This window comes from Manduca sexta, chromosome 25, assembly GCF_014839805.1.
Source record: "Manduca sexta isolate Smith_Timp_Sample1 chromosome 25, JHU_Msex_v1.0, whole genome shotgun sequence".
Lineage (NCBI taxonomy): Eukaryota > Metazoa > Arthropoda > Insecta > Lepidoptera > Sphingidae > Manduca > Manduca sexta.
The window spans coordinates 12,016,889-12,035,411 of record NC_051139.1 but is presented as its reverse complement, the minus strand read 5'-3'; the positions used below and the strand labels follow the sequence as shown (position 1 = coordinate 12,035,411).

The 18,523-nt window shown below is 35.2% G+C and overlaps 1 long non-coding RNA gene across 1 annotated transcript in view; it reads right to left on the bottom strand.

Annotated features, from left to right (window-relative positions):
* LOC119190601 overlaps positions 1 to 17,923 on the bottom strand; it is a 52,882-nt gene extending 34,959 nt beyond the window's left edge. The window contains exons 1-2 of the long non-coding RNA XR_005113022.1: positions 17,684 to 17,923; positions 7,551 to 7,694 (exon numbers count right to left, since the gene is read on the bottom strand). This is a non-coding gene — a long non-coding RNA (uncharacterized LOC119190601). The remainder of the gene's footprint in view (positions 1 to 7,550; positions 7,695 to 17,683) is intronic.
* Between the last annotated feature and the right edge of the window lie 600 nt (positions 17,924 to 18,523).

Below are 18,523 nucleotides of genomic sequence, written 5' to 3'. Positions count from 1 at the left end.
TTGTCCATTCATATTCACATGACAAAGAGGCGCAGAAAACTCTCGCTAAAACGTCTGCAGTCGTTTAAAAAACGTCAAGTGCATTATGCATATGCCCTTATTATGTACAGTGACTGATAATTCACTGACAGCTGTGCACCGTAGATCCGGTGAGAGACCGGTATGTGATCGTGTTCATAATATAATAGCATAGATATTATTTTTATAAGTGTTGGGTCGCTTCGCCTCTAGCTATCCTGTACAAATGTATTTGAAGCTTAATACGAAAACGAATAATTAATACCGTGACGATTATTAAGAAATAAGTACCTACTTAGCTATCGAAACAGAGTATATTTTATTCATATTATAAACCAAGATACTATTTTATTAAAAGAAATAAAATTCACTCAAATGAATTGTTTAAATATCCGATTAGTTTATTTTTTTATTTCCGACCCGGAAAATGACTACATTCGACATGGCAATAAGTATAATATAGTCTTTATATTAATGTGGACCGATGAGAGACGTTACGTCCTTCAGCGGTGCCAAATTATACCGGCCTGTATTACTGAATATTTATCGATGTATCGAAAAAACTACTTAAATAATATCTTTGAATAAAATACACAATGACAAGACAATATAGAAGCAGGTACCTGGATTAAGCAGTACAATAAGCAGGAATCAACATTCGAGTCTTAGTGAACTAGTCGAATGATTTGCAAAATAGAGACAAAGCAAATATTGTGATGTTATTTATCAAATACGGTTTGAACTAGTCATTGCGTGGGAATGAACTTATAATACATAGAATGGCATAGTTTAATGACAGAGGAAGGTCGCCAGTCAGGGCCTTCATGGACTAGTAGCTAGACGTTTACGTACCTACTGCTAGAAAGCTACACATTATTTTATATAATATTGGTTAAGTTGTATATTGAGGTTTTATGACTAACTTCCTTCCTGGCGCTTACCGTCTCTGACAATAGCATTTTTGTAGTAGGTTTGTAACAGTTTTTATAGGAATAAGCGTGCCCTTTGATAAGAATGTATATCATCTGTGCGTGTATCTGCGTCATTTACAATCCCAAGAAATTTGAAAACAATTAAATTATATATAAATTTATAGTGTACGTATACCAGACTATATTGCGCTCTTAGATAGAGTTCCTAAATACAAAACGAATAGGGATGGGTTTGGTAATTTTTACTAATATATAGGGCCCGGATTAATATGTAAATACATATTTTTAATTTACGCGATTTTCGTTCTAGAACTTATTCTCTACATCTATTATCGCATTTGGATTGTGAAAAACTAATTTTTATTTTCCATATTTTTCCATATTTTAAGGTTAAGTCCATATTTTACAAAAAAATATCACCATCATCCATATTTTCAAACATACGTACGTGACGTTTTGAGCTGCTTGCATGTCGTTGTATTTTTACGTACTTACATACCTACATTTGCGCTACTACATATTATATTTTTCTTTCGACGTTTCGAAGACTGCAGCCTTCATGGTCACGGGGCGGACTAAGGTGTTGATCGTCCGAAAGGGCTGCAAAGGCGACGTCCCGATATTATAACCTATCGGATATTGTATGACTTATAATAGTGTCTAGTCTACAAAATAATCTAGCCAAATCATTATTTGTAAACCCTTATCAAATTTAGATGCGAAACAGCTAAGTAGCGAGTGGCACTAGTACGGCCGCTGTTTGGTTTCGTGATACGCTCGATCTAATTGTCTCATTGAAATGGGGTCAGCTATTTTAATTCAAGTGACAGATGTATATACACAAACACGCTTTCTAATTTATTTTCAGACTAATGCCGGCTAATAATTTTAATCTTAACGTAACAAACAGCTCGTACGAAACAGCCGGGCACGTGTAAATATTGGCCTTGTCTCACTAACATAAACACTGTCATCGCTCGAAATACGTGAAATGTTTTTTTTTTATATGTGGAATATGTATAGTACCTATCTAAATAGATTTAATGTATGTAAAAATATCGGCCGGATGGATGGTATTTAATTTTATTAGACAAGTGTACACCGGCCGTACTATAAGTTTCGTTTGCATAAAACTGAAAGTAGCAGAATTGGCCGGTGTAGTGATGTTATGATTGATTATAAAGTTATTATACATTGACCGCAAACAGAGAAGCCGAATATAAATAGACACAAACCAGTTTCACGTATTACTAAAACTGAAGGAATGCAGTGTGTTTGCGATATCAGTCATTCTATTTATATACATCATCACAGCGTAACATATATAGGAATGTTATCGATCTACGACTTTTATTTCAAATTATACAATTTACTATTAAATTTTTTATTAATTAAAAATCATAATAGATATTATTAGAGATAAAAACATTTATAAGCCCAATTTAAGACATTATGGACATTAAAATATATTTTTCGTATATTTCTATACGTGTTATTTCATTGTATTACAATGGCAATGAACCATGGGGATGATTACAACATACATATATGATACAATACAGGTATATTCATAATATATATTTTGTAAAATTTTAAAAGAGCCCTGTCACAGCTGTCATTAAAATGACGGCTAAGTTTTGTATTTTTAGACAGTAAAATGTACGCGAAAAAACATTGTACTTTATTGTTTCAACTTATTGCACTATTTCTGAATAATAACACTCCTTACTACTTATACATGTGTACTCTTTTTGGCAAACAACATTAATGAATTATAAATAATTATTTCAAATAAAAAAATATGCCAGCCTAGATGTTTAAACTTATAAAAAACATGGAATATATTACTGCGGGTTAATTTTTTATATTAGTTAGGTGCTATTATAAACTCAAAAATCTTTTTACCTACCTTTAACATGCTCTGAACCCTGACAAGTTACTATGACAGCTGTCACAGAGCCTATCCAAAATTTTTCAAAGTAAAATTTACATTACGGCTCTATGACGATATTTGTTTTTAATTAAGCCAAGATAATTACTATTTCAACTTACTCTCCCTTAGCATTTCATTCCTACTTTTGAGTTAACACTATCTACAGTAAAGATTTCGAATCACATTCCCACCCGCATTTCTATTGTGACAACTTTAGTAATTCCGATTTTGAGATACCGATTGCATCTCAACTCGATAGCGATGGAATTCGATTACTGAACGGCGACATTTAGCTATGCGAAGTGGCGTCCGTATTCTGTCAAGTCATGTAGGTATTCATTCACGTGTTATTGTTTACAACTGCATACACATATCGTTTGTAGTAAGTACATGCGTCGTAACGACTGCGTAGTACTGTACGTTCCGACTCACGTGACATTGAGCACTCGCTCGGCGCCTTAGTATTGAAAGGGTTATTTATTCTCTCGTTTGTAAACTATTTAATCGGTTACGCTTTGTTCGGCTAGGCTGACGTGTGATTATGTTACGTTGCTTTGTGTATCGTAGTTGTCCTTGCACTTCTATTGCGATTTTCTATGAGAAATGTAAAGTAAAATCGTATGTTTCTATGTTAGTTTTAATTACGTAACAAATAGTATGTCTATATTATTTGGCAATATTACCGGAGTTATAAACTTAAATATAAATGTATATAAATAAATAGATTTATTAATACTTTATCTTATACATACGGACAGTTGCTACATCGTATTATGATTAGTATTTACTATTCATTTATTGATATTAAGTACGTACATATTATTATTATTATAAATATGCAATTAAGATTAGAAATCATAGTATTATTACAAAATAATACCGTGATTATATTTATATAAGAGTAATGTTTTAGTCTGTTGGTAAAGTGTTTCGTAGATGTATTAAACCCATTCTAAGAACTATCGTTATAAGAAAGCTATGCTATTCGTTAGTAATGAACTCCATAATTTATTTTATTACTTTTCCTGGAACACTTTCTCTAACGGAAATCACTTCAATATATTTTAATACCAATATTGAGTATGCAGATAATTTCGAGACTGAGTAACCTTTGGGTCATTTCCAAGCATTTGGATCCAGGCATTTGAATTATTTAAGTACTTATGTGACTTAATATTATAATATACTTTTATAAGAATAGTAGCGAAAATATTTAGATTTTTGTTAGAAGGTCAAATGCAGAAAGCGCTAAACGGATTTGGAAATTTGGTATACGAGTAGACCATGTTCTTGTTCAGCGTATACGCTTTTGTATACCGCTAATTACTTGCACCCATAAGTATTTTAAATATAGCGCTAGCGAAATACAGACAACCGGATCTTTTGTAGTAGGGAAGGATGTATAATATAATAATATGAGCCCTGTACTATATACTGTCCCACTGCTGGGCACGAGCCTCCTCTACTACTGAAAGGGATTAGGCCTTAGTCCACCACGCTGGCCTAGTGTGGATTGGAAGACTTCACACACCTTCAAAATTCTTATAAAGAATTTCTCAGATATGCAGGTTTCCTCACGATATTTTCCTTCGCCGTTAAAGCAAGTTATAATTCACAAATAATACACACATAATCTTAAAAAAGTCAGAGGTGTGTGCCCTTAGGATTTGAACCTGCGGACATTCGTCTCGGCAGTCCGTTCCATACCCAACTAGCCTATCGCCGCTAAGGAAAGGATTTCACGCGGGCAAAACCGCGAGCACACCTTGTCTAAAATTTGAATATCCTCCTACCGAAGACGGGTCCCTGCTCTCTTCTTCATGGATACTTTATTTTTCTCCGCAGCTGGTAAACTTCAGATATCTTAAAATCACTTAAAGAGCAATGTTTTCCTTTACCGTTTATTGTTAAAAAAAAAATGTTTGAAGTAGTGATTTCTAGAAATTACTCAAGTTCCCAACAGGTCTAATCAGGTACTCCTTAATTATTTTTATAACAAGTTTTTTACACATTTTTATAAATTATTCTATAACATTTTAGAAGTTATTTTAACAGCTATTGACAATACAAAATGGATCCCGTATATCATTTAAAGTTTACACAAATCGAAACTTTTCAACAAGTTTTTAATAAGTATTTTAAAAACATTCAGCAACAAAAAAACTACTACATGTAGATTTCTATTTGCAACTCGTAATAAATGAGCTAGATAAAAAATCAAACGATACTTACTACATAAGACATAATTATAAGTAATATTGAAGATATCTATAGGTCATAAAAGAGCCTTCGTTAATGTTACATAGATACAACACATATCTGCGAGGTTTCTTATTCAACAAAAATAAATAACTGTTTCTACAGCCTAAATATATATTGCGAGGATCCGATGAACTCGCCAAGGTCTAAGTAAAGGAGAATAGTTTTTGACTTTTTAAGAAAAAGGGTCACCTTCGATCTGCAAGGTTATCTATTGATTGACATTTTGACGAAAGTCTAAATTATATGTTGCCTGCAGGTTATCAACTCGCTATCATGTATTACTTGCAAGATAAAAACAAATCGTTAATTGTTAAGCAAATAATTCCGTATATCATTCGACAATTAAAAAAATCAATGATGTTTAAAAACATGAATCTTATGTTACAACAGCGCAAATATAAAAATAAATCGCGAATAGCCATTGATCAATAATTTTATGCAATTTAACAAACGTCATTAGCGTACGATTAGTAATTAAGTCCTTGAAAGGAACATAATAAATCATGTTAACAAACAATACCTCGGCAATATATTATTCGCGGCACGCACCCCGTCGGCATCCGTTATTACCGTATCACAATATTAATCAACGTTTAAACACATACATGACATTCTTTTCGGGGAAAACGCCAAATGCGAAACCTAAACCGTAGCCGGCCACTACGGTATGCATATTACACGGATAAGTGAATTTCGGGCCGGTTCACAAGATAACGCGGGGCGCCTCCTAAACGAGGCCTCACTAGCTCGTCGGACGTCGAACGGAGAATTACAAACAAACAACACATCGAGCCGGCTCGTTATCTGACGGATTAAACAGCGGCGCGATAGTGAGCCGCCGCTCGCCGCTCGCCGCGCCGCCCGCGCCGCCACCGAGTTCAATAGCACACGTACAAACAAATACGGCAAAATGTACACACTTATAGCTAAATAAAATTGCCACCCTCCACTGGACGTCGCGCTTCGAGGTCGGGATACCAACCAGCTCATGCCATGCCGGAGCGACCCAGGGGCACGCCGCGCCGATCGGCTGGAGCAACGGCCGCGGAAGTCTTAGCTTATAATATCCGGTGCGCCGCGCGTCATCCAACATCGATTCTACTTGTTTACTTACACACAACACACGTGCACGTGGCTAATACTTCACTGTTTTTTGTCAATCGTGTTGAAATGCCAACGTCTCTAACGAGTTTATTGTTTGAATATGCTACATTTACGTCAATTGGAGTTATACAATTAGTGCTCACGTCCTGCCCATTCACGGGCTGTGAATTAATTTAACAGATAAATCATAGAAACGCGTAAACATTCTAGATGATCTCAACGCTAAAAATATTGCTAATTAACATTTTTTTTAATGAAAACGACAACTTTTTATTAGGTTCAGTACCATAGTCGTTTTTAGAATAATTAGTTATAATCGTCCTCATTCTAGACGAAATCAGATAAAAACCGTCAAACGTTCTAAGAATTTAAATTTACTACTACTGTTGGAAAGTGATAGAAGTGGCAACAATAACATTTCCAAATTCGACGGATTTTATATTGATATTGAGGTTTAAACATTATGCCTATACTATTCACCTTCTTCTTGTTTGTTATTTTTATTAGGCTTTCATGCGTCAAATTCGCAAAAAATAGACCACATATTTATCTTCAAATAAGATTGTACCGAGAAGCTACAATTAGCAACATAGCAAACAGCTTCCACGGAATCAGCAAGCATAAACATTGAAATCAGAAAAACAAAAGATGGGCGGAGTACGCAATAATTTGAAGGAGGTAACATGACAGGAATATATGAAGTGTCAACAGACATATCAGACGGTTTGTCTTCTCAGAACGTATTATTGTGTGTTTAACTTATGTATATTTGATTATAATAATCATGCGCGGTAACTGGTAAGTATTTGAGCAAAAAATAATACGAGTTATTGCTATTTTAGATACGAGTATGTTTTAAATTACTGCGAATAGTTTACTTTGAGAATACATAATTATCTGTGAATATGTATATAAAATATTCATAATAATTTTGTGTAGTTAACTGTACAAAGTATACAGTCGTAATACACATAGCTTATTATAATATCATTTTAACGCGCAATCTGTCAGATATAGCATAAATTAAATAATAAGTTTCTTACATCGAGATTCGAGACATAATAAAAATTATTTATTATTATTAAGTTTTACGGAATAGAATACTTGTAAAATTTGGTAATTTCATAAGAGTCAATGAAGTATCAACGAGATTTATCATTATCTAGCGTGAGAACTATAGTTATTTCTGGAGGTGGTCCTCCAGACGAAACAATTTTGGCGGCAAGTATAATTAGGAATGCCGTGACGTGAAATCCACGTTGATACGAAACAAGTGAGGTGTATTTACGGAAGCTACTCACTTCCTGGCGCGAGCTGCTCACTGGCGGGGAGCGCCTGCGCACACGCCAGCAGCAGCGCACTCGCCAGCAAGGGCCAAGCGGGCCCGTCGCACGCGCGATCTCATCACGCCGCGCGACCCTGGCCCGATGACCACATGACCCGAGCTGGAACAATGTACATTCATTATAAGAACTGTCATACCAATTACCTATAACCCCGACTCTACTTTCGGGAGCATCATTCATAAAGATCTTTGCCTAAAGGTTATACGTTAATCCATATTCATTTTTCATGTTCTCAGATTGTAGTCACGAAACGAGACTTAATTCTGTAACTGTTTCTAATAAATAGATACAAAGCGGAGGGGAAACAAGAAAAAGGGAAGGACAGTTACTATAAAAGCACTTGTAATACGTTTACGTATGTTATTACATCGCAACGTAAATATAACAGCTACATGTATCCTACGTAATACGCATAAGTTTTTAAGGCATTTGAAAGCAAACTAGAAATACTCTATTTTAAAAATATAATTGTTATTCTCTACCCCAAACTTTTAACAATAGCCGTGGAGATAATCTGAGTGTTCTACTAAATAATAACGTATTTTTAATAGCTTGATGAACTGGTATTATACTGTTAACCGAATAAAAGTTCGAAGTCGGCGCAATAGACTTACTGCGCAAAATTTCTTGGAAAAACATTACCTTCTGGTTAAAATGACGAAAATCCAGACACATTGATAGGCATTTTAATTTATATTAGGTATATTGTTCAAAACTAAATTGCAATTATTCAATCAAAAATATCAAGCGTGGAATAAAGATCTATAGTGTGTTGTGGAATAAAATAATGGAAATTAAACGAACTAAAGACTACATGGAATTATAAACAAATAAGTTAAAAATGTACGCGAGCTTCCAACTTAAATGTTTTCAGATTTTTAAAATCCATTGTTTCTAAGCAGATACATTAGATTATTTTCGTTAGAATGCGTCAGAATAGATTTTAAACAAATTGCTTGAACAGAGGAAATTATATAAAGTACGATGACGTTTCCATGATGACGTATGTTTCAACCAATGTATCATGAAACTGAGTTTCAAAAATAACTCGAGTCATATGATGGAAACTCAAACACATTTGTATTTAATACACACATCTATCGTACAAAATACTAAACTTTGAAAACACCAATACGTTACTCTCGCAGTCGTTGCCCCAACAGTCCATTAAATATTGAGTCATAAAACGTAATCCAACAATTAAGTTTTGAGGTATAAATAAAATATTCTGTTGAGAACCTGTACGTGTAGTAATCGTCTTTACGTCATTACAATGTACAATCATTCAATATCACGCGGATAACAAATTTCGCGTACGTAATGGGAAATATGCAGAGATATTTTACCATGAACAAATTCTAAAAGAATAATCGTCTACAGATTAACTATTTATTAACACAATTTAAATAATTAACATGTATGTAAGATTGATATATTTGAATTCCTTTTGCTTTTCTTGTTCTTATTTTTAGTTAATTTTTTTTGTTCTTATTTTTACAGAGAATTTAATTTAGCGCTGAAGTATTAAATTGGCATAAAATTGTGCGAAAAATTGCATGTCATCTGAATAACAATTTCTAATACATGACGTGATTATGTCACGGTTATTGTATCAAGTGCTATCACGTCTGGGACCGATAAATATAGATAGCGACACCAACCACAGTCACACCTCCTCAACATGATGAAGATTAAAGATACAAACAAACAGGCCGCATCCTAAACGCACGTCAATATTAATAAATCGTCGTCAGTGGTCGTTCCATACAAAAGCGATCCTTTGCAAATTGCTAACCTTATTGTACGTACAACAATAGTGGTTTCATTGATGAATATAAATTTCATTGATCAAAGTGTCGGCTTGCAAAGGCCAATAGTATTAAAGACAGCGGTAATTAGCGTGGGAGCCATTGCAGTTCCCACGACATGTCCGTAACAGGAAAATATCAATTAAGAAACACGTTACTGACTAACATAACCACGGTGAGCTCACTTATCCTAATCCATTCACTATTTACAAATATTTAAATAACCACACAAGTTTTTATTTAAAAACTATACGCGCTTGATGCGGTGTAAACTGTTTGATGTTGGCGCAAAATGCGTTAAAGACCTATTAACTTGTTTACAGTAGTGCCGTGGGGTGTTCGTCGAAGTAGAATAGAACCTCCCCGTTCATACTGAGGTCAGATATGACTAACCTTTATGTAGTTTGTAATAGATATTCGGTAGTATATCCATTCCAAATTCAAACATTATGTAAAACTGGGATTGTTTTAAATAGGTAATAAGTAATAGCCATACAACCGAATTAATAACATTTTTAATATAAACGTGCTTGTGTAGTTTGTATGCAAAGGTTTCTGGAAAAGCCAGGTGTAAAATTTACGAATGTGGCTCAATAAATGAATCACAATCTGATACACTCCGGAAAAAAAGACAAATCGATTGTCTTTTTTCAGTCAGAAGTATACTTCCAAAGATCCAATAACTGCAAGTCTGTAGCATCGACCAGCTAGAATTACAGAAAGAAACCAATTATAAGCCGCATGGTCGCTTTCATGGCCCTGCAAATTTTGGCCATATTCACTTTATAGTTTGGTAGTAAATGCTCCACTTCCAATTTCTATAGATATATTTAACGCCTCGAAATGACGTTCGCAGGTCGTCACTGAACTGTCGAATAGCAGTAGCCGTGTGACGACGGCGGCACAATTAAGCTCTTCGTTGCCTTGACAACTCTTTGTCAGCGAAACTGTATGACGTGGTATTGACGGATTGAATACCTATGCCAAAACAAAAGCGATAGAATTTAAAAACGTATTTTTTAGAGTGGTTAAAAGTGCCAGAGTGTTAGAGTCATGCGGTAAAAATATTTGAATGCAGCATGAATGGACCGACGCAACTACCGAAGGTAAAAAAAACGACAATAAAATTATTGCTTGCTGCTGTGAATAATGCGTTGAATATGATTTCTGAAGATCCAAACATTCTGTCTATTACCAAATCCACATTTGTCTTCATTAATGCTGGCTTCACGTTCATGAGTCTTATAACTTATATCACTTAACAATAGGTTACTTCCTTGTGGAATTATGCTTAAAAAATCATTTCCAGCCGTTTTGCATTTGTCATCACTTCTTATAGGGCTTACATTACGTATTCAAAGTCAAGGTCTCCATTCAAGGGCGCCTCTACCTCAATTACAACAGTATTCGGTTGCGCAGTAGTCTATGAGCATTTCTAATAGCTTAAGATGTCTATCGACAGACATGTAATTCTTCAAAATTACATGAAATTGTTTGCATAGCTTCTATCTTTTGTCTAGTTTAGATCTTTCAGTAGTTCAACAGTGTTGTTATGTAACGTGTCGAACATTACGTATACATACATATATTCGGTCAGGTTATTATAATAATCTTAGTCCCATATTATATGTATACTGTCCCACTGTTGGGCAAGGGCCTCTTCTGCTACTGAGAGGGATTAAGCCTTAGTCCACTGCGTTGGCCCCGCGCGGGTTGACAAACTTTATGAAAATTCTAAATCAAGCTATTAGGCGCAGTGGATCTGAAGTAATGCACAATTTTTAAGATTTACGTACCTGGGGCCTTATTCTCTATCCCGCACGTTATTTTGACAGTGCGTAACATGCATATAACACAACCCATCATGTTTAGTACTATAAAAATTTGGCTTACAGAATACCATTCCACACACATTTCTCGAAGATAACATGACACGGCCGCGTTACGCGATTTCACTATCATACAGAATAAGGGCCCAGCTCAATCAAAGCCCGTGAATATATTTTAAGTTTAACTATCCACTAGAAACTAAAGTATTGTTAATTACATGTAACATTAATTCAATGTTCGGTATTAAAAAAATAATCTAAGTATGTTTACAGCTGGCAAACGCATTACATATTATAATACAACTAATCTCTGTGCTTGTATAACAGGGGAACATTACTAATAAATTGATCTTTTATTCAAATTTAAATTATTAAATGTAAATTATGTTAAGTCCTTTTTTTTTATTTGCATTATTGACATAACAATGTTATTATGTTTCTTCGAAATCTAACGATTTAGTTGCTTTAGGTAGCGATTAAACGATTTGGCAGTCTTATTATTCATTCCACGAAAACTCATTTACTTACTGCGAACTGTCGCGAGCAAAGGACCAATTTATGCGTTTATAAATTATGTTATTAAAATTTGACAAATTATTTGCAGATTTTATTTAATAGGAATATGAAACATCCTATCAAGAATAATTGTGGTCATTACGTACACAGTTAATAAACTGTCAAATGTTATTATTACTGCATAATTAAAATCCTCGGAGTTCGCCGATAGCGGAAACCCGCATAAAGTAAAAGCAACCCTTGTATTCATTCAGAGCGTACATTTTTCGAACGTCTTACAATATCCTAGTAAAGGCAAAGGGACTCAAGAACACGGTACGGATAATTATATACACATTACGAGGTAAAATAAACACTGTTTAGCATATGACTTTTATGTTTAGTTCAGTACCTACGACAGCGCGATTTAGTTTAGTGCATCAGCATCGTGAACTTTAGAGTATACATGTACTGGTAGAGTATACATTGTACGTGGATCCTTACATTCGTAACTGTGAGAACATGTTTTATGGTCTGCTGTCCAGCGTGGCGTGTACTGCGGACGACTCTCCTTTCTCGACGCAGCGCCACGCTCGGCTATATTTTGTTCTCAGTACCTTAATACATACTATCTATTACATGTCGTGTAAAAACCCGTTGTATGCCGCTATACAATATGTACCTAACTACGCGTTTTATGTAGGGAGCTACGTCATTGTGACGTTAGCAGGCGCCTGATAGACGGTATTTATGTATTTGCTTATACCGAGTAGATTTTGGGCCTATTTATTTACCTAGATAGCGTCTATTTAGGAAGACAATTACGTCAATGACTTCAAATATATTCATTTTAAAACTGACATCAAGAAAATATTCGCTGATGTACGACCGTTACACAATATTTCGTCAGCCAATAAAATATGAGAGCAAATTGTTGGTTTTTCGTTTTTCATTACTCGCCTCGGCTTCTCGAACATGGAGACGATAAATAAAAAGTACGGGAACTGCAGGCGAGCGGATGAGTGCACGTCGAGTTCGCCAGTTGCAGGCACGGAGCAGAGGCGGCGGAGGAGGCGGCAGTACCATCGGCAGCGGACGTTAAATCTCACCAATTCCCACCAGGTAGGGAGGGGACTGTTTCCCGCGCTGCACTCGTTGTTTACGCGACGTATCGTGGCGAACAGTGAGGTCAACGACCTCGTGCCGCACCACGCCGCCATATTTTTGGTAATAAATAATAGATAGAACAGCGCAGCGCAGCACGATCGATCAGACGGCGGCCAGTGCGGCGGCGCGCTGTTTACACAGTCGACACCCAAAACATTGCACCCCCACCCGGCCTCTCTGCTGGCGCTCGCCCCCGATTTCGAGTAACGTATTAAGGAAATAGCACTACGGCGAGGCGGGAACGGGTCTCAAATCGTCAGTTTGCCAGGTGAACAGTGAATACGTTAAGTAATTCTACAGTTATTTATTACTTAATGTAGACCGAATATACATGAATGAACTGTCGTTGATTAATCAAGTAGTAGTAGAATAGTTTAGATTACAAGTATAGAGAGAGAGAGAGAGAGCATTGTAGAGCACAAGTTTTTTCTGTTTTAAGAATTGTCCCATACTAGTGCAATCAAATTGGTGCGTAATAGACATCATAATTCACATCTTAAAACAATCTTAATTTAAAAGTCAGAGATCAGTGCTCTGCGATCGAATCTGAGACCTCCGTCTTGGTAGACCGATCCTCTTCTTGTAATTATAATTTAAATTATGTACATAGAATAAAAACGTAAAACAGTAAATAAATTGTTCTACTTATGGTACCCGTGAGCCCCTACCTACATTTTCATATATACGATACACCGGCGATTAAGGCCGTGAGAGATACTTTCAAAATATTGCCGCTTACATTCATCAAATTCACAGTCCGCCGACCGGTTCTTGATCCTTTTGCCATACACGAAGATATAAATATCTCGATTCTATCAACTTTTGCACGTATAGGTGCATTGGGATGAATGCTTGAATACAACTGAAAGCAGTACCGGATTTATATTTTTATGAGTGTAGGCCACTTTATTTCCGCCGTCCCATGTAGGTAGGTTTATGTATGTATGTAAGTTTCTAAAACACTTAATAATTTCCATTTGTTTGTTTTATGGAAGGCACTAAAGTTAAATAAACGAATGATAAATTAATCGAGAGAGCGTTCTCTGAAATCTGCCGCCCATAGGCCGCGGCCTATATGGCCTATTTACAAATCCAGGACTGACTGAAAGGACGACACTGCACCGACAAATCTAACATATTAAGTAACAGAAATCGTTAAGCCTTACTGCTTATAAGATATTTATTAATAAGACAATACTCTTATACCCATACCGATAGATACAAACAGATATGAAGGCACTCTAGGATTGGATAATATAGCGTTCTTATAATAGTAATTTAACAGCTTCAATGTAACAATGATAATATTACTTTCACTGTTTTTCTAGTTCAACGAAACAACATATACTATATCTACATATATCTGGGGGTAATGTGAATGCAAAAACAATTATTAGTAACTACAACATTTTCATACCATTATACCATGAATCTAAGAAAAGTGTTTTATGGATCTAAAATTTAAATACACAATGTTATTATTATGGATTCTTTTGACGGCCTTGACTGGGCACTCTTGTGATTCTAAAATAGACGCTAGCATGAAACGGTTCCAAATAGTCGCTCCAATTTGGAAGATATTTAAAAAATAAGAAGGATGATCCTGAAATTGGGATTAGGAAGTTAGGGGAATGTTTGTGTCCCTGGAAAGCACACTCAGCATACGAAATGTTAAAAAGACGTGACACTTGTTTTTCGGTAGGTCAGTCGAGTTTACCTAGGTCAAGCCGTTTCATAAATGCTGTACACAAAATATGTCTACGGCATGGGTCTACTTAGAGAAACATGTTATGTGAAAATATATAACCATGTTCTATCATAAAATCTGTCTAAGATGGGATAGCCATGATGTCATCTGATATACCGACTGTTTAACGAAATGCCGTCGATACCGATTATAATATTCTTGACTTATCGATTTGCCTTGGACTAGTGAAGTACGAAAACGAATGAAATACTCTGTTATTATTTGGTAGGAATATGAAAATGTATTATGATATAATAACCCTTTCATGAAACAAAACGTGTTGATATTAACTCCCATTTCGTATGATTTGGGTAAAATCCTTAATATTTTAGTCTGGAACGACAAAGCCGGTGACTATAATTCTTAATCATGAACCATAGTTTCGATTATAATTATTGTGTTAAAACGTAGTTACACTGTTCTGGTTTTACCTAATTGAATATTAATAAATCGATCTAATCTTATATTTAATAAATAATATTAAATAACTATTTAATATTTCCACCCCTTTATTAATAATGCATTAATAATTATATTTTGCGAAATAGATCTATTGTTTGCAAAATTTCGTCTGAATTACGACTGAACTACGACTGAATTATTGTGAAATATAATGTTATTTCTTGAGTTAAATGCAAATTAGAGATTCTGACATTAATTGGGAGAATATTATCAGAAATTTGGGGAGACTTGTGACCCCCAATTGAGTCCCACGCGCCTTTTAAATAATAATATATTTAGAAATAACTTATGTACATTTAATAGAATTCCTTTTGGAGGTTCTTTCCAATTAAATAAAACTATATTCGATTTTATATTCGCCATTTTTAAAATTGTTGTTGACAATGACATACTTATAATAAGCTGTAGCTAGCTAGCTAGCTGTAGCATAAAGATTAGGGTAATTCTTCGATATTTTTACAATATTTACCTTACAACAAAATATTGATATTTGTAAAAATCCTTTTTGCTATTACCCTTTATGACACTTTGTTCAAGTCCGATATTTGGCATAGTATTATCATAATACATAATATTTTATAATTGAGCGAGATATTAAAATAGCGATGTTTTTATTATTTAATTCTGATTATAATTAATCATCATCATCAGTCAAAAGAAGTCCACTGCTGAACATAGGGAAATTGTTATTCATCAATATACATAATATAATAATCATATCCCTAAACCCTAAGGATAACGCACATTTATGAAAAATTACGTCAAATTAAACATAAAAATATTATGTAATTGTACGTAAGCCCCACAATAAGAAATAATTAATGTTGTTTTTTAAACACGTTATTGCTTTTCATATTCAATATCATACAAAGTAAAATGATGCCGGACCACCTTCCATATACGGATGGAAGAAATTAACAATATAACTTACCGTAAATACTATGTTATAACAAGAAAAAGTATTAGAATGCGGATTTTAATTGTTTGTTTAATTTTCTAAAGAGATAGCCATTTGGTAAATATGCAAATCCAACATTTTGTAATCATAAAACTATGAATTAAATACTAACAATTAAGAGACAGAGGCCACGCGCTAGGTCGTGTGAAGTGTCAGCATAGTATAAAACAATAAATTGACATTTAGTAAGAAACAAAGAATGCAATAATAGATCACATAAACAAGTTAATTCAAGGCCGCGTGAACTGTACAACGTTGTTTTCGGAATATTGTTTTGATAAGACTTCAAGGTGTACGTTTTTCTTGCGCGTACTCGCTTATCGATAACGAGTATGAATGTTTCAATGTCTGTAACTACCTACCTATTCTTGAACTGTTCTGTATAATAATTGTCTTACGCCGAAAACAAATATCTGTACATAGTTTTATAGAATTCCTTTTGCTTTGATAGGCAATAATGTTAATTGAACGTTGTTTCCAAGCACATCCTTCGGGATATTAAAAGCGTTGGGAACATAAACAAGTTATTTTATTTCAAAATTGTGAATAATGCATCCGTTCGGCTTATATGTATTTGGCATTAATTGAATTCACGTTGGTGAAGTATAACGTACTTATTTTACAAAATATTTTTCAACTTTGTAATAGAAAATTATAGTAAGGAATGTAAAAAAGTAGTAAATAGTACTTATCTATACAAATAAAGCATTTTATAGTGTTTCTAGATTTTGGGTTTAATTTTAAGGGTACCTATGCCAATATATGGAACTTAGGTAAGTATGATCTTAAGATTAATACAAACAAAAATATATGTTCCAATAAGTAGAAGTAATAAGTATACAATTAATAAACGAATATGTTAAAATTTCTATGAATATTTTCCCAATATAAAGGTAGATAGGTATTATCAGAAAAGTAGCTATTACTTATTTACATTTAATTTTGTTCTTTCAGTATTATGCATATTACAAATAGATATTACTTACATTTAAAGCAAATGATTTGCCTATCGCAGCAAGCGTGAATAGCCATGAAGGTGGAACATTTTGTAAAGAATATATACACGGACGTCAATTAGATGAAAAAAGCTCACGCAGCCCGCTACCTGTATCTCATCTTAGTTGTGAAATACAACTAGCATAATAATAAACCTAATACGTAACAATACTACGTCTTAACTATAAAAACAGGTAAGAATGTTACCTCCACGTTGCAATTAAATTGTAGTCCATGGTTTATAGCCATTGTTTATGGCCGACATTAAATACCTTCCGCAAAGGAACACAAATGTGTGTAAGTATAAATTAGATAGGAGTAAATTAAATTAGTTTTAGCATGAGACCGGAGCTGGCGGGTTGGCTGGTAAGCTAACGTTGACGCCGCCGCGCCGCACGTAACGTGCGCATTCCGTACGACTGCGTCGCGTCGCGCGTCTTTGAAGAGAAGGGCACACAGAGTTGTTTACACCACAGCTCACACCACGTGGTGAGCATTAAGCCTACACGCCGTCACGTGGCATTAGTCTACCATTACACATAAAGGTATATACTCTGGCTAGAACACAGATTCCGAAACGGATCACCGTAGCAGTAACCAGATTGAAAACTAATATGAAACGCTACCTGAGCTCGGCGCCTGCCGTGGTTGTCTACTGCTACACTTATTTAGTCCGTAAATAATCTTGTGCACGACTGTTAATAGTAATATATCAATTTCACACAGTCTGACACAGCACTGACTGTAACAACAACAATAACAACACTATTGTAAACACAACACGCGATAGAGAGCGAACAACACACAGACAAGTTATCGCCGACAACGCGCGCGAACGACTGGGGAACGGAGAGCGCGCGCGGGGCCGGCCGTGCCGTCGACCCAGTAGAGGAATGCGGCGCGCCCGTTCTCGCGTGCTTATTTTTCGTCGGTCCGGTATAGGGCGCGAAAGGGACGCTCGTGAGCAGGCCCCCGCACCCTGACGCCGCGCTACATTGAACGAGCTGTGATAGGGAAGTTTCTTGTCCAAAGTCCAACCTACCCTTACAAGTTGCTTGCACTTACGCCGCACTGCAGCTGCGTTACGTCACGTAGGTAGGCGTACATCGAGGAAATTATAACTCATGAATGAATTTTTATTTTTAACTAGCTTTTGCTCGCGGCTTCGCCCGCGTGATAGAGTTTCCGAGATAAAAATTCCGCTATATATTTTCCTGTAGTAAAAATAAGCCTATATCTTTCCCAGAGTCTCAAACTATCTCCATAAAAAAATTCATGTAGATCAGTTGGTTAGTTTTTTGTGTTTATTGCGTTGAGACAGGCAGACAGATGCGGCGGGGGACTTTGTTTTATAATATAATAGCTTAAACTCGCGGCATCACGCACGTGAACATTTTTTTCGGAATAACAGTCCCGCTATATACTTATTTTTCCGGGATAGAAAATAGCCTATGTCCTTTCCAGTG